Source organism: Sceloporus occidentalis, unplaced genomic scaffold, assembly GCF_023333645.1.
Source record: "Sceloporus occidentalis isolate IW3139 unplaced genomic scaffold, rSceOcc1.0.p SCAF_4, whole genome shotgun sequence".
In the NCBI taxonomy this organism is placed as follows: domain Eukaryota; kingdom Metazoa; phylum Chordata; class Lepidosauria; order Squamata; family Phrynosomatidae; genus Sceloporus; species Sceloporus occidentalis.
This window is the reverse complement of record NW_028316984.1, coordinates 38899971-38918326: the sequence shown is the minus strand read 5'-3', so window position 1 is coordinate 38918326 and position 18356 is coordinate 38899971. Positions and strand designations below refer to the sequence as shown.

The following is an 18356-nucleotide window of genomic DNA, read 5'->3' as shown; positions in this document are numbered from 1 at the left end:
CTCATTCTGCCAAATAGTAAGGCCAGTTCATTTTTCTCTTGGTGCAGCCATACTGTATAAATAATTCAGTTTGACACCACTTTAATTATCAAAGCTACATCCTATGGAATCCTAGGATTTGTCATTTTGCAAGGTCTTTAGCCTTCTCTGCTGGTGCCTCACGCAACTACAAATCCCAGGATTATGTAGGATGGAGCCATGGCAGTTAGTGGGTTCAAACTACATTATTTCTATAGTATAGAAGCACCACCTGTTGGTATCCTTTTCTCTAGCACTTACACTAGGCATAAGTGACAATCCACGTGGTCTCCAGATGGGAAGCTGAAGCAATGGAATCCATTAAAAGGGTCTCACATTCAACTCCTGTCATCTCCATTTCAATACTTTCCTCTAGTACAACTGGAGGAAAAAAGGAGACAAAGAGCTTCTACCAGATCAAAGTGATTGTACTAGGCTAGGTGGACACTGGCCTGTCTGGGCACATGTCACTTTTGTATGTCCATTGTAACAATCTTGCAAAATGTCTAGAATTAATCTTTTCCTGGATTTTCTTTTTGTCCCCCCCACCCCCATAAACACAAAATGCATCATAGAATCATAGAATCATAGGGCTGGAAGAGAGTACAAGGGCCATCCAATCCAACCCCCTGCCATGCAGGAAACTATTTCTGTAACATCGGTCAGTACTTTTAAAAACAGTTTAGTAAATGTTAATTTTAATATTTTAAAAAAGCTCTATGGTGTGGTAGGGTACAGTACGATATGATGTGGTGTGGTTAAAAACTCCCCCCCCAAGAAACTTTGCAAACTTTTGCAAGATGATGATGATGATGATAATAATAATAATAATGAAACTTTCCTTAAATAGACATGCAAAAGATCTCTTGTTTCTTTTCAGATTTGTTGTGAGTGCTGCTTCCTAAAGCATTTAAGAAGCAATTTCACTTCTTTATTTCCCTTTAAATAAATCCATCAGTGCCTGTGCAGAAAGCATATCTGTGGGTAGGAAGAACAAGAGATCTTACTGCTCATGGAGTCACATCATTTACCATTTTGAATTGAAACTGAGTTGCCTGCTGGTATTGTTCTGGGAATCCATATGCAGCCCTTTTGCTGAATTATATACTCACATGCTATTTCAGACAGACAGCCCCTACATAAATTACAAGTATTCAGAAGCTGTTCTATAAATAAGTACAAGCTGCTGTGATACAGTAACTGCAATTTTATTTTGCTTTAGTGAAACTTTCCGTGCTGACAAGGTCAGGCCCTTGCAACATGAGTGCAGAAAGTGGTGAAGGACATCCAACACCCTGGAGTGGTAAAGGAACAGCCACTAGTTGAGGAGATTAGTGCACCATCTTTTAATTCCAGGCTAGGCACGGGAAGTAAATGCACAGGGTTGGATTCTATCGCACAGCTCTGTCCCTGGACAGTACTCATCCCATTCTTTAAAAGGTCCAGGAGAAGCCCAAGTCGGGTACGGGATGAGTACTGCCTGGGGATGGAGCTGTGCAAAAGAATCCATCCTTATGTATTTTCATCTCATTCCTAGTGTGGAAATAAAAGATGGTGTGCTAATCTTCTGAGCTGCATGCCTTCAGCTAGCCTGGCTATTCATCTTCTGTACTGTGAGATTCACAAGACTTGCCGGGGGAGATCATCCAGAGACATGGGTCCTCTCAGTATGCTGATGACAGCAAAAAGTATTTCTCTGTTGATATCATGTGCCTTCAATTCATTTCTGACTTGTAGCAATCCTAAGGCAAACAATCTATTACAAGGTTTTCTTGGTGCGTTTCTTCAGAGAGGGTTTGCCATTGCCATTGCCATTGCCATCTTCTGAGGCTGAGACAGTGTGACTTGCCCAAGTCACCCAGTGACTTTACATGGTTGAGCCAGGATTTGAACCTTGGTCCCGAGAGTTATGGAATGGTGCTCAAACCATTATGTCACACTGCCTCTTATAGTTCTCTGTGCCTTCAGTAATAACATCAGCTAAGGATAATATGTTTCTTCTGAATGCATGCTGGAGAAGGTAATGGGATGGATGAGGGGGGGAAAACTGAAATTGAGTCTAGCCCAGACAGAGGTTGTTACTGTCAAGTATCCTAACCTGGGTTTGAAAGTGTGTCAGCCAGTCCTGGATGGGGTTACACTACCCCTGAAAGATTGTATTTGCATCTTCAGAGTACTTCTGGATCCCTTACCCCAAATGACAACTCAGATAAACGTGATGGCTAGGATTGCTTATTATCAGCTTCATCTGTTACACCAGCTGTGCCCCTACCTAGAGTTGGAAGAACTAAACATTTTGGTAACCTCAAGACTGGGTTTTCGCAATGAGTCGTACGTTGGGCCATCACTGTACTAAGTTCAAAACTTAATTTAATTCAAAATATAGCAGCCAAATTGATTACTAGTACATCTTGGAGTGATCATATCATGCCAATACAGTCAGCCTTCCTTACCCACAGATTTTCTATCTGCGGATTCAAGCATCCACAGCTTGAAAATATTCCAAAAAAGTATAAATTCCAACCAACTTGATTTTGCCATTTTAGATAAGGGACACTATTTTACTATGCCTTTGTATTTAATGGGACTTGAGTATTCATAGATTTTGTTATCCACGGGGGTCCTGGAACCAAACCTCAGCAGATAACAAGGGCCCACTATATTAAATTCACTTTACTGGATGCATATTTAGATCTTCCAACTCTAGGAAGGGGCACAGATGGCGTAAGAGCTGAAGCTGATAAAAAGCACCCGCGGCTGTCACATCTATCTGAGGTGCTAGTTTGTTTTCAAGCAAGGTACAAAGTGTTGGTTATTACCTTTAAAGTCTTACATGGTTTGGGTTTAGGTGAAGGTTACCTTTGGGATCACCTCCTCCCATATAGTCCATCCTGTACAGTCAAGTCATCTGCGGGGTGTTTACTCCAGTTAGTCAGGACTTGGGTTGCAACTGTCAGCCAGAAGACTTTCTCCAGCTGCCCTAAACTATGGAACAACCTATCAGAAGAGATTTGACAGCTGAATATGCTGTCTGAATTTAAAACAGCACTAAAGGATAGTCTCTTCTGGCAGGCCTATCCAGATACTGTTAAATTATAAATTTTAAAGTATGGACTGGTATGTATTCATGGTCATTCAAACTGATGTTATGTGTTTTTAACTAGTGTATCTGTTGTATTTTGTATTTTAATCTGTTCTTCCCAGCCATGACCCATAGATATAGGTGGGATAATAATGATGATGATAATAATAATAATAATAATAATAATAATAATAATAATAAGTTATTTGGCATCACTGTATGTGCTGGCAGCTGTCCAGTTATTTTTTTTTATCTACCTCAGAATCTCCCAGCCAATCACTGTTTTAACATCCTCAGTCAATAGCACAATGGCTTAAGACTCAAGTGGTGAAAAAAGGGCTGGTAATGGCATTAAAGAGATGTAATTCCTCTTGACTAGGATGCTAGTTCACTTAGCTGAACCCTATAAATTATAATACAACAACAGAACAAGATAAATGGAAGACAATCATTGTGATAAAAACACCAATTCTTTGTCAGCACCGAATTCCCAACCTGAATGTCATTTGAAAAAATAATGCCCTCGTTTTTCAGAAGATTGCCCAGGGCAGTAGGGCTCTGTCTGAATGCAGGTTTTCCAAAACTGAGCATTTTTTTTAAAAAAAATGTGTGCATAATTTTACATTAGTATTTATTTCTTTATTTATTTGATTAATGTATACCCCTTTTTTGGCAAAAAAGGCAGTCTAGGCAGTCAACAAAAATATTAAAATAAATGTTAAAAGCAAAATTTTAATTATGGCATAAATGCAAAACCAGAAAGATAAAAACAAAATGACAGCATAAACAGACAGCACTCCAGTAGTTTCATTCTCAGACCAGCTTACATTTCCATGGCTGCCTGAATAAAAAAATGTCTTTGTCCACTGTCAGAAGGTCAGTAGATAGGACAGTGAACTGATCATCTCTGTCCTATGGTTCATGCTTCAGGGAAGTATTGGTCATTTTATAAATGCATACCCTCCAACATTTCACAGATGAAAATTGAGCTCTTTGGGGCTAAGTAACATCAGAATGTAGTCAAGATGGCAGAAAGTTTAATGAGGCGAAGTTGCAGCTGTATGGTTTTGCCTGAGCCTATGGGAAGGGCAAGATTTCACCTCCCCCTCTTCTCCCCTCTGCAGAGTCAACTAAGTGGAAAGCATTTTTGCATTTTGAACACAGTATGCAGCTATTGAACTAAGCTAGTTTGCAGCCATTGAAATAAGCTGAGGACAAAGGAGAAAAGTGGGAGGAGAAGATAGCAGGACATTTTAAAAGCAACTGAAAAAGTAGGACAAAAAATGAATAATCAGGACTGTCCCTGCCGAATCCAGATAGTTGGAGAGTATGTAAATAGTTCCTGTTTTTGGAGACATTTGCCATAACTATGCTTTCCCCTTTTAAACATTTAAAAAAGTCTTTACATTTACTTTGAAATCAGCAGCAAGAGCTTCCTTTGATTATTACGTGACTTATATTTTTGAAATATATAAAACTGCAACTGGTTTATGAGCACCAATTCTGCTTATGAGCATTGAGTTAGTGGTTATAGGACTCTCTCGCTCTCTCTCTGGTGTAATAGGTAGATTACAAATGAGTTAGCCTGGGAATCAGATTGCTCTGTACAATTTAGAAGCCCCGTTTTCAATTTATAAATTCACATCATTATCAAAGCTGGTTGAAGGGCTATGGATGCCTTATTAGTGAAGGTCTAGATTGATCATCTGCTCTTTGAAACAATTTACCTGGAGTAAAGGCGAAAAGCCTTCCAATATAGAACAGAAATACAACATCACAATTAATTGAGGTACTTTGTAGCCTTGGAAACAATGTGAGAGCTGTGAAGTGAGCAACAATTATGTGTAATTTTTAGCTTCATTTTTATCACCACGGTAACCAGAGCCCGTTTTCCACTCGGAATGTTTCAGAGTGTCTTGGGTAGAGAGACACCTAAAGCTAAAGAGGCTGGTAAAACATTTCCATTTTAGCCTGGCCTGTTGGTTGACTGCTTACGATGACTTGGCAGCTGAAGTGTGTGAACCGATTCCCTGAAAAGCACTGGAAAGAAAAATGACAGTTTTCTATGTGACATTTGATCCATGATGATTCATTAAAACTGGCAAGTCATCACTTGATTTTCCAGTTATGAACAAGCTTGTGTAAACTGGTTCATTTCTAAAAAAAACAACCCAGATGTTTTTTTTTTTAAGTCTTGTGTCACTGTAAAAACAGATTTATTATGGCAAAACCTGAACATAGTTAAAACTGAACCAGTCACTTCAGCACCACCACAAATTTTGCATTTCTATAGTTATTCATTTAGGCCCGTTACAGACCGCCCAAGAGGGGCAGTCTTGGGCCGCTGACGGTTGCAGCGCAGAGGAGTCACAGCAGCCAAACCGCGCAACTCCTCTGCGCTGCAAAAAAGGAGCGTGAAAATGGTGCTCCTTCCGGCAACCCGGAAGAGACGCCGCAAGTGCCAACATGCGCACTCGCGGCGTCTCTTCCAGGGTGCAACATCAGGACGCTGTGCGTCCGCGACATCAAAATGGTGGCGCCCATCTGTATAGGGCGCCACCATTTTGACGCACTTATTACGCACAAGGGGCAAGGCGCATCAGAAAGCACCGCCCCTCGTGCGTAATCACAGCGTGGCGATGACACCTCTTGGGCCCGTCTGTAACACGCCATCGTTTGATTATAAAGGCCTTTCCTGAGCACCAGTTCACTTTGTATATCTGAGGAAGTAGACCATGTCCATGAAAGCTTGTGCTACAACTTTGTTGGCATAGTTAGTCTGAAAGGTGCTATGATCCATTATAAGATGAATGTGTTAGTTTTTAAGATTCTTTTTGTGATTGCAGTAGACTAACACATTTACCCCCAGAAACATCTGAATAGAGTTCCTGAAGACAATTTTGAGTACCCAGATGGCTGTATAAATAAATGAAAACTTCTGGTTTAGTTCCAATGATCCAGTTGATACGTTAATTTCTGAGGTACCAAAATACACATGTGATCACATGGTTACAACTCACAAGAGTCCTCACAAGAGAGGAAATTACAGGTTCCACCAGGCAGAGAGTTCCTAGCATAGTTGGTCTTATCAATTGGACTACCATTTAGTTCTAGGAATGCCATGCAAATGGGATCTCTTCTCTCTTACTCCTTCACTTTTTTTGCTTATGGAAAAACACAAGAGAAATGGGAGTTAAAACTGAAAGACAACAACGCCTAGCCACCACTATCTAAGTAAAAGTCTGTGTGTCTCGCCACACAGGTCAAAAGGCCTGTGCCCCAGATGTTTCTGCGGGAAATTTACATGAAGCCACTGGGAGAGATCATCCAGAGGCATGGGGTGGAGTGTTATCAGTACGCTGATGACACCCAGATATATTTCTCCATGTCTTGGTCTTCAGCTGTGACTTCAGATGGCGTCTCGCCTCTCAATTACTGTCTTAAGGCAGTAATGGATTGGATGAGGGAAAACAAATTGAAGCTGAATCCAGACAAAACGGAGGTACTTATGGTATCGGCTCCAAACCCAGACATCGGGATACAACCTCCAGTCCTAGAAGGGGTCACACTCTCCTCAAAGGACTGTGTTCGCAGTCTGAGGGTGCTCCTAGATTCGTTGCTTCACATGACAAATCAGGTGAATGTGACGGTCAGGAGTGCCTGTTATCAGCTCCGGCTGATACGCCAGCTGCACCCTTTCCTGGAAGTCAGGGACCTTGAGACCGTAGTACATGCGCTGGTAACCTCACGTCTTGATTTTTGTAATGCACTCTACATGGGGCTACCCTCGTGCTTGGTCCGGAAACTTCAATTAGTTCAGAACATGGCAGCCAGATTGGTCTCTGGTACATCCAGAAGAGACCATATAACACTGATCTTAAGATCACTCCACTGGCTGCCCATCAGTTTCCGGGCCCAGTACAAGGTGTTGGTTATTAAAACTAGGCTGTCAACGACCTTCCAGAGGACCTTCTCAGCTGTTGCTCCCAGATTGTGGAATGGCCTGCCAGATGAGATCCATCATATTACCACCCTAAACAGCTTTAAAAAAGCAATAAAGATGGATTTCTTCTGGCAGGCCTTTCCTGAATAGTTCTCTGGCCATCAGAAGGAAAATCTAACTGCTGACCTCTGACTTCACCACAGTTATTGTATTGTTTTTTAAGTATGTTTTATGTTTTTAATTCCACACTGTTTAATTGTATTTTTTTTTGGGGGGGTTGAGGGTTTGGACTGTATATTTTAACTTTGTAAGCTGCCCCGATTGCTTTTTGTAGAGAGGCGGAATATAAATAAATTTTATTATTATTTATTTTGCCCCCCACCCCCCCCAACCTTGCATCATCCTGTCAGGAAAATGCAGGTCATTAGTCCCAGGCCAGGACCGGGCAAACCAGATGCAGATCTGGCCTGATCCCAGTCCAAAGTGACACTAACCTGGTCTAAAAAGACTGGTTGTTTGCTGTGGAGTTTCTAGGAAACTCCATGAGGACAGTCATCAGACCTGATAAGCCCATGTGTCCTGTACTTGCCTCCACTGTTGCATCTGCTGAGAAGACCTTGTCATGGCCTGTGATGTCAGATGGGGGCATCTGGCCACATGGGCATAGTCAGGTACCCCATTTCCACCCTTATAGGCCATGATGACAGTCTTTTCAGCAGATGCAATGGTGGAGGCAGGTAGGAGGTGCATGTCATTAGAGGGTCTGTGACCATGGCCCAGTAGCGTGTGTGCATGTAAACACCCATCCGTCACCATGCAGGCCTGGGGACTGATCTGGATCAGGACATGGGGCTTGGCCTGTGTTATCCTGCCTCCCTGCTTAGGGCCTATGCTTGAGGCAGGTAACTGCAGAATTGCTTCTTCCAACCAATGACATCCTCCTAGCGTATATATATCTCACATGTTGTCTGATACTTGACAATTTCTCTACCTGGTTTTGATAGAATGTTATGCATGCAAATGCCATCTTTGTAGGCAATTCATCATACTTGAAGAAAACAATGTCTGTCATTTCATTGTATCATAAAATTGTAGTAGTTTAATGTCTTAACTGCAAAACTATGTTGTCTAAGCAACTGTGTATTCTTTGCAGGGTCAGAAAAACACTTGGTCCATTTGTCATTCGTCATTATTTGCCAGTCTTGTATTTTGCATGCATGTCCATAGTATAAAAATGAAACATATTAATTTGTAATAAAGATGTAATTTGATGACAAGTGAGAAATCATTCATGTCACTTCCTTGCTGCTATGCTCTATGGAGGTTTTTTTTTTTAAAGATAGTTGTTCTTTGGAAAAAGTGGAATAACTTATGAGAAATCACAAAGTTAAATAGGTTAAATATGTATAGTGTTGCCTGACCACTAGAAATCCAGACTGGACTTATTTTTCTTCAGGTATTTGTCAAATGTGTTTCTTCTCTACCTACCCCCATCCACTCATTGAGAGGTAGTTAGGCACTAAAATTAAAAAGTGGTATAAAAATGACAGAAATAGATGGCAGCCTTTCAGTTTCTGCAAAACACACATACAACCTTGTAGCTGCCCAACCCTCCAGAATTCAGTGGTCTGTGGGTTGCAAAGAAAAATGCCAAAAGTAATCTAGCTGGTTTTTAAACAACATTATTTTTAAGTCTTATACCAGCTACTTTCATATGGTGGTTGAAACAGAACTACTTATAGTGAAATCCTGTGCATATTTATTTAGAGATAAGCCAGCATAGTGTAATGATTTGAGTGTTGGACTATGTAGATCAGGTTTCAAATCCCCTAACAGCCATGGGTGACCTGGGACTAGTTACACTCTCTCAGCCCATGATAGGTTTGCCTTAAGGCTTTACAGTTCATATTTTCTTGGGATGTTAAGTCCCACTGTATCCAATGTGGCTTACTCTATAGTAACCATTATACAGAGGAGTTTTGTAGCACCTTTGAGACTAACTGAAAGAAAGAATTGATAACATGAGATTTGGTTGACTTGAGGCTATTTTCTCAGATGCTTCTAAACATCTAAACGTACATATGAAAGTAGCCTCAAGTCTATAAAAGCTCATGCTACCAACTTCTTTCATTCAGTTAGTCTCCAAGGTTCTACAAGATCCCTTTGCATACTGATTTTCTAGACTAATACAGCTATATCTTTGAACTCTGTAGTAACCATGTTTAAGATTAACCTCAGTTGATTTAATATTTAGATATTTCTATGATTTATATCCTGCATTTCTCCCAACATTGGCCCAGCATTTTAAAATTATGTCAGTATGATTTTACTTTCATAACTAATGCAGGATCTTGAATACAACATGTACCTTACCATGGATTTTAAAGAGTCTTAGAGCCTGTAAACTAAATCCTATTTCAAGTGACTGAGTTTGGCTGTGTACAAAAATAAAAGTGTAATCTGTATAGCCTACCATAATGCTGCTAGCTTCTAATTTATTTTTTTAAAGGAAGTCATGCAGTGATTTATAAACTGTTTCTTGAAAACTCAGAGTGCTTCCTGCATAATTTTGCAACTGGATTATCTTTTGGAATGGTTTCTTGCTCATCAGAATGGCACCTGCCAAAAATTACTCAGTGTTGGAGACTTGCCAACAATTGCTGATTAAACATTTGTTTTTTAAAAATCTGTTTGTTATTTGTCCTTTCTCATTCTCTCTCACTCTCTCAGCTATTGTTTTGGAAAGATTTCGTTCTGCTTGTTTGTGACAGTTTTGCAAAAATTTAAGTTTTTCAAACTCATTGGCAAAGGTGACAGTAGGAAGAGGAACAATGCAAGCTGGGAGGGAAGTATTTGCCATTTATTTTAGGAAAGGCAAAAGAAAAGCCAGCATAATGGCCATGTGTTGTAATGTAATGAATGTATGATGTCTGACATGTAATATAGTGTAATGTGATTTGATGTATCTCAGCACCCAGACATTCAAGATTTTCACACCAGCACTTACTGTGGGGTAAGTGCTGGTAAAATGCTGGTAAAACATCAGAGAAGCTTGTGTGTGTGAAAACCTAACGCGTTTCTGAAATGTCAGGGAATCATCCCCTCACCTGTAGTGTCCTTGAATCATTTGTGGAGTAGCAATTTCCTATGAACTGAAACTTTGTGTTCATAGGAAATTGCTGCTCTGTAAACTATTCAAGGATACTAGAGGCGAGGAAATGATTTCCTGACGTTTCAAAAGCGCGTCAGGTTTCCACACATGTGCACTGCCTTAACATTTTGCCAGTGTTTAACCAGCGCTTACCCCACGGTAAGCGCTGGTGTGAAAATCTTTGTCATGTCTGTTTCTCCCTAAGGGGAATATATATGTTTGTATATCTATAAGTGCATATAATAAATAGCCTAATGAGTACCAAAAGTGTGCTCATTTCCCATGTAAATATCTTGAGATTACCATACTTAAGAATGCTTAAGTGGAATGTTAATGTTAACTGGCCTGTCTGGTTCAACCACCATCATGAATTGAGCACTCTTGTGGCCAGAAAATGATAATGGAACTCCAGACAAAATTCAAATTAGCTGACAAGCGGTGAGGACCCTCACTCCCCCAGGGGATTTTGGAATTTTTAATGCATTTCTCTTTTAATTGGATGATGATGATGATGATGATGATGATTAGTCTTAGGGGTAGGGAATCACACCTGTTTCAAGAAGAGCCAATGTGGTGTCCTTTTATTTCTGTACCTGAGAAATATCTGCCATCCTGATCCTATGTACATAACATGCAAGCATAGTTAGATTTTTGTTTACCTCTGGGCATTGCTTATAGATACCATATATATGTATCACCCAAAACTGCCTCTTGATCACCAGTCATCAAGATTTAAAATGATGTATAGGCACGAGCACTTAGATGAGCAAATTTAGATCATTATTTTTATTTACAGTAAACAGAGGTAAATTCTGAGGTACAGGTGGGTTCTTGTCTTGATGGTCCCCATACCCCCAAGAGGAATATGTAGATCTGTGCTGACAAACCATTTGTAGCAGTTTTCATCAACATCAAGAGCATGTCTCTTGCAAAGCTAATAGATCTTCTTTCATTAGCTGACCTTTCAAGAACAAGCCACTCCAGTAGATTTTGGGATGCAACAGGCATAGTTAACAACATTCTCCTTCCAGCTCCTGTGAGGATACCAGCTAAACTCCATAGGACCAGAGAAGTCTGAGAAGTTTGGCATATGATGACATCACCCTTGCTAATCAAAACATCCTGCAGCTTGAACCCTTCAAGCCCTGACTTTCTCTGAGAACATAGGGAATGAAAAATTACATTTAAGAATATGCATTACTTAATGCAAGCAATTAAGTAAGAATTGTATAAGAAATGAAAGGATGACAGATTCATTCAAGGCAGAACATTTGAAGATGAGCCTATAATTGGGATGCGGTGACTCAGCAGTTGAGATGCTGACTCTGACGATTGCAAGATTGAGAGGTTTGCTTTAAGAAACAAACAGGCATGAGAAGTTCAAACAGGATGAAATCTAGTAATTGTTGACATATGGGTTATCTCAGGTCATTTCATCCCTGATCCCTTTAAGCAAATTCACAGTAGGCTTCTACCTGGCCCTTCTGCTCCTAGTGGCAGGTGTTCACATTTAGCTGGTAATTTCTTCACACTGGAAACAAGGTGGCTGCCTCTGATAATGCATCTGTTCATTTGGAGGCCCAGTATGTTTATTTTTCCCTCTTAAGAAAAAAATATTGCTTAACTGATTAAAGAAATATCAAAGTATATTTTTATTTATCAAATATATTTCTCAAGATGGTTCCATCTAACCCTCACAACCAGATAAGTATTCAAACTCAATGCAGTGACTTCCCTCCTCCCTTCCACTGTTGCCCACTGTAAATCTATTAACTGTGATCTGTAATTAGGCCCACAGCTTAACGTAAAGGACAAATGGTGTCCGCTGAACCATAGCACTGGCCTTGGTGGTGAAAAAAGGTCCCATTTGGTTTCACCAGCTGTGACTTTGGAGGCACACTCAATGACAGAGAACACATAAAGCTCAATAGATTAAAAGCTTTCCAGCTCAGTACATACCCAAGGGGTGTAACAAGGCTTCCAAACTACCAAAATATAAGATACATTTCTTTGGTCAGAAGAGTTATATTGTTCTCCTTTCTGTTGCTTTGTTATTACTCATTGGAAATAAAGATATAGGGAACTTAGAGGGAAATTTTCTAGAGGCCTTCCTTCTCACGATCTGTATATTTCACTTTATTTCTCTAGGCACACAGATGTGCCTCCCTAAGCAGCAGTGTCTAGTGATTCAGTGGTTCTAAAGCTAATGCCATGGCTCTACTCACACTTCCAGTGGTGGCTCTCTTGCCATAGGTTTGTAGCATCCTTTTCTTCCCACAAAATGAGTAGCATTTGTACCCTACCACTACATCTTTTTTGCTAGTCAATAACAACAACAGTAATAGTAATACAGTAGTTATAAAAAACTGTCTCCTGTTCCTGGCGAGTTAAACCTTTTCATATTACCCTTTCAAATGAAAAAATCAAGTACTATGTTTCAAGTGCAGTGCAGATATGTGTAAAAATTTATGGTAGACTGTATGGCATAAAAGTGGTTAGTCTCCACTCAGTATCTTAATGTTCTATTCATGGCCATATTAAAGAACACGGGATCTTCTACTGAGCCAGGAAACGTCTATACAGTCTTCTTTTCTGCATGTGAGGAAGACAGGATATAATCAAGCAAGTAAACCTACATACAATATATGGGGCTTCTGAGATCAGGGATAGTGGGATTTCTCCCCACCTTCCTCATATGTGCCCCTGATCAGCAGAGATATAAGAGCAGAGGTAACAGAGAACAAGGGAAATATACATCAGATGGGGAGCAGATCCTGGGCAGTCCCCCACTGTTGTTTACATTTTCTACCTGCTGGTCTTAGGAAATAATCTAGCCCTGGAGTATGGTTTGTTCACAAAAACATCACCCCAGAAACCTGAAGTCACCACCCCCATTATATTGATGCTGGAGAGACTAGCTGTATTTGAAGTTTCTCCACACCTAGGAAGAGGTCCACTGGCCATATGTCATAGGACAAGGAAACAGCTACTGTATTCTAAGCACTAAGGAAGAAGAATGAGAAAAACATTCTGCCCTTGAAGGATTGGATAATTTCCTTGAAGGACTGTCACCATTTTGTGCTGATGTCAGACACCATAGCATTTTCAGAACAATCCATCCATCCATGGTGCCATATGTTTGTAAATAACCTGAAATTCTTCCCCTTCTAAGAGATCTATGAAAGACAGCACATATCAAATTTTTAAAAGACTACAATAGCTCTGTTCGGGCCTACTCTTTCTTCAGGTGATAAAAGAAAAGAAGGGGTATCCTGACATATGGCCCTCATGTGGCCAGCGGTCCACAGTTTCCCCACGTATCACAATATTCAGAGGCCTGGATGTAAGTCAGTATACAACTAAGCCGTGTCAGAGACAATTGCCTCTTTGTGCCAGATCAGAAGAGAACAATTTAATGTAATATTTTCATACAGGATCACAAGCATTTCCTGTGTATTTCCTGCATTTGTCCAAGATTCGATGTCTTGAAAAAAACCTTGCCCTGCTCTTGAAAGCTGGTTGACTGAAATGGTTATACAGCTGCTTGTCGTATTTATACTGGCTCTAAGATATAGATGGAGCTGTTGCTCCAAGGTGGCTTAAGGCTCCTCCTATCTTTTGACGACTTGCTTTCTGACAATTCACTCTTTTGACACTTGCAAATTACAGACAAGTTCCATTAATTTGACAAGTGATCTGCTTTTTCATCAGTTCTTCTTGCTGATGAGGTTCACTTGGGACAGCTTGTTGATACATACATGCATGCATGGTCCAGGGCTTGCCTATGGAAAGAGAGTACCCCTTCCTTGAGGTAACCTGGAGACCATGAAACCTACTGGCTGACCTTGAGCAAGTCACACTCTCTCAGTCTCAGGGGAAGGCAATGGCAAAGCTCCTCCAAAAATATCTTCCCAAGAAAACCTCATGATAGGCCTAAGGAGCTTCATAAGTTGGAAATGACTTGAAGGCTTACAACAACAATAGATGAGCATAAAGGATGCTGATGGAGCCAGTCACTAATAGTGTTGCTAGAAGGGCATGGCACCAATAGGCTGTCAATATTATAATAATTGTCATTGTTACCATTTTTAAATTCTGCTCATCAGCAAAAAAAACAACACCCTTCTATACTGGCTTTCAAAGATCAATAACAAGAAAGGTCCTGCCCTCAGGCTTACGATTTAAAAGATAGGACATGAAAAGGAAAGGTGAAGGAAAAGGAGAAACACAAATTTAGATACTAGTTATTAATTCCAAAGAAATATAGTTATATTGCATTATATTTAGTATTACAAGTGGTCTCGGGGCCTTGGGCTTATCCAGCCTGTCAGCCATCCAGACATCTTAGTCCTATTTGAATACTGCATTTACAGTAGAAACTATTTGTTTCAGGACAGTTTGAGTGTATATTTCCTTTCATTTTGGTTTCATGAGAACTGAAGTTATTAGTGAAGCACCATCAAACACACACACAAACTTTTGTACTGAAAATGAGGCATCAGCGATGTGACTGAGATGGTTGTGTGGCAATTTGTAAGGTGGTTTTGGACTGATGCTCCACACTCATTCCTGGCAGAGAAGTCTCTGGGCATAATCATAATTGTTGGAGGATACCTTTCGAGTTATCTTTGCAGGATCCACAGGGGTCTATTCTATTTTCTCCTTGCTCTTCTGTGAGTCTATGGAGCTGCTCAGTGAGAGCGTGATATCTGACCAAGCAGAAGTTTGTTGTTATTGTGTGCCTTCAAGTTGTTTCTGACTTATGGTGATCCAAGGGGTTTCCTTAGCAAGATTTGTTCAGAGGAGGTTTGCCATTGCCTTCCTGAGGCTCTCAGCATATGGCTTGCCCGCACTCACACAGTTGGTTTCATAGCTGAGTGGGGAATCAAACCCTGATCTCCAGAGTTGCAGTCCAACACTCAAACTACTATACCACACTGGCTCTCAGAAAGCTAGACATAAACTATCTAGTAGTAGAGATATGTGAATCTGTCAAGCCTGCACTCATCAAAGGTCTTCCTTCCTGCTCTCCAACGCTCTGATTTGGGTTTGCCTTGAATTTGTGAGCCCCTTTTCTCCCTTACAGAAATGTGCGCATATTTCTATAGCATTTTTCAAAATGGAGACATGTTTGTGTGGACTTTTTTTTTTAAAGATGTAAGCATTTTCCCCTGGACTAAAGTGTGTTTGTGCATGTTTTCTAAATTCACCTTCACATATGTGATTTGTATTCAGTGCAGCTGGCTCCCTGGTGCAGGTGGTGCTAAGAAGCTGCTTAATGGAACATGGGACTGAGCATTAATGTCAGTGAATATAACCTATCACATTACTTCCTAATAGTAAATGTGATAAATGATGCATATCCAGTGAGTATTTTGGATTTTTCTTTCTCATTTTATGCTAGTGTTATACCAAAAGAGAAAAGTAATAACACATTCAGTTCAGATAACATGACAAACGGTAACTGAATGAGATAGCTGAAATGCTTTTGAATAGATACAGATGAATGAAAATGGGCCATTTATTACAGAACCATAATATCTTTACTATGAGTTTTGATTTATTTTGTGTGTGTGTGTGTGTGTGTGTGAAAGAGAGAGAGAGTGTGCACACACAGAGATGTGTATGTCCACACACACACACACACACACACACACACAAAGAGAAATGAAAATCAAACTTCTCTTTGCTCCTTGATATTTCTCTAAATTATGCTATATTTATGGCTCTTATCCCCCTAAAGCTGTTTTAAGAGAGTATCTATATTTGTTATATATTGATATGAATTAAATGTGAGTTATATGCAAGCACAGAAGCTCTGATGGTGTCTTTGTTATGCAGTGCAGCTGTGTTACTTACTTTCTACCATGGCTGTCATCAGCTGTTTCCTCCTCTGTGTGGAATAAGGTCATAGCATTGCATATCCAAAATTTTCCTTTCTCTGGAAGAAGGCATCTTTCTTTTCTTTTCTTTTTGATCCTAGTTGTTGGATGCAGCCCTACACCTTGTTTACATGTTCTCTGATTGAGCTAACAGGACAAAAACAATGGCCATACAAAGTTGTGGAAGAACTCAAATGCCTCAAGGTCTGAGCAGACAGACAGGAAAAACTTGGCTGATGATACTGTTTTTTATGAAAGCAGGTGGATGGCCAGATCTGAAGGCGGGCTGAACACCCATGGGTTGTGTGTACCATGTGGTGTCAAGCCGTGCCACCCAGTTATTTTTTTTTCTGCCTCTCCACCGTGAATGTACACCATTCCATGATCACACTGCCTGTGACTTCCAATTTGCTTCCCCCCTTCTGCCCAGCTCCTATTTCATTGGACACCAGTGTGACCAGCCACAATGCCCATGCAATACACCATCTTTACAGTGCATTGGTGCATCACTGTGCCCAGTGACACATTGGCAAAACACAATCATGTAGCCCACCCCCCTACATGCCATTCCATCTCCCTTCACCCTATGCCCTCTGTTGGACTATCTGGTTTCTGTACATTGTGTCATTACATCAATTGCATTATTGATGACCTGCTCTATTTGTCATACTTTCATGTTTTTGCTTTCCTGCAGTCCTGTACTGGTGCTGTACTATTTATATGCATGTGTGATGATGCACATTTTCCACTTTAATGCAGAGCATCTTTTGTTCTGTTTTTTAACCCCAGAGTTTGGTTTCTTCTTGTATGTCAACTGCACAGCTTGGTTTTAAGTCCATTTGAAACTGCGTTATTTTGCCAGTGTGCACAACCCCTTTGTTTTCTGTATTATTTTTTAACTTGTGAGTCCTGGCAAAGTAGGCTTGCCAAGTTGGCAATATCCGAGTCCCTGAAATTCTAGGGTGAAACCCAGAAACCAGGGGGTGGGTTCCTGTGATGTCACTGGACAGGTCCTAATGATGTCACAGGGGCAGGGCAAGCAAAGGTGAACAGGTAGGCTAGATATGCTTCTAGAGCAGCTGATTGTGGAAATGGACAGGAGAGTAATGGAGGTAAATTGGACCAGATAATAGGACAGCCAAGAGCCAAAGAAAATAAAGGCACAAAGCATTTTTCAGCAGGTGACAAAATGCACACAGCAGAGCAACCAATGGGTCCACCACTGTGGAGCAAAGTGAAGATGCTCTTGATTTCTTTCTTTAAAAAAAATATTTATTTAAATATTATAATACAAATATCCATGCTTATTGAAATCAACAAAACAAAATGTGTCTTCTCTTCAGAAACTTTCAAATTGTTTAACATACTACATAAGATAGAACCTCTTGGTTAAATTATCCTCTACTACATACCTTTTAATATTTTCTTCAGTACAGAGTTTAATTTATATAATGTTCTGTATAAAAAATAAAAATATTTTCCCGCATTCTCCTTCATTATACTGTAAAGTAAATTAAATAAATATTTTTTTACATTTATTTCTCTCCTTGATTGTGTTTGTCTTCTATAAGAAATATTGTGTGTGTGTGTACAGTATATTTATATATTGTTTTTGTATTTCTTATGGGTTATTAATATAATAATAATCATCATAATACTCCTCTAATAATTTTGGAGAAGTGTTTTATTTATACCCCAATTTTCTTTTAAGGGGTGGAGCAGACGGCAATGATCAGGCCGGCACCACTGTAACTGCACAGCCTGCTCCCAAAGCAGGCTGCTGCTGCAGGTCCCATACCGTGCTGGCCAGGAGTCAGTTTAAAGTAACCAACTCCTTTTTGTGGAGGCATGAGACTCGTTTTTGTGGCACAGGAGCAGCTTCCAGCCACTTTGGAGGCACATGTCATCTAAATGTCACATTCCAAAGCCGCTTGAAGCTGCTTCTTTTGAGTTCTGGGCCTAAGATGCTCTTCATTTCATAGATACTTTTCCCACAGCTCCTCTGAGTGGTATTGGAGCTCTCCTTATGCCAGGCTGCCTTCAAACATTCAGCACTGGCAAGGGTTACATACAGCTCAATGCAACTGTAGGAAGAGTGGCAGTAAAATCAAGACTGGATCAGCTGTTTCCAGTCCCCAGGACAGAGCTGGAGAAGGAGCCCCATTCGTGCTTCATCTCTTATCCTCTGTAGACTTATTTACAGCATACATGACACGCGGGTAGTTTTTCCAGTATTTACATTTTACAGTGACAGCACTATTATTCCACACTATCTGCTAT

At 40.3% G+C, this 18356-nt stretch overlaps 1 protein-coding gene across 7 annotated transcripts in view; it reads left to right on the top strand.

The window, feature by feature from the left end:
* The window catches only part of MYO3B (myosin IIIB), a 395071-nt gene that overhangs the window by 93390 nt on the left and 283325 nt on the right, over positions 1-18356 (top strand). The gene's annotated exons all lie outside the window — the stretch shown is intronic.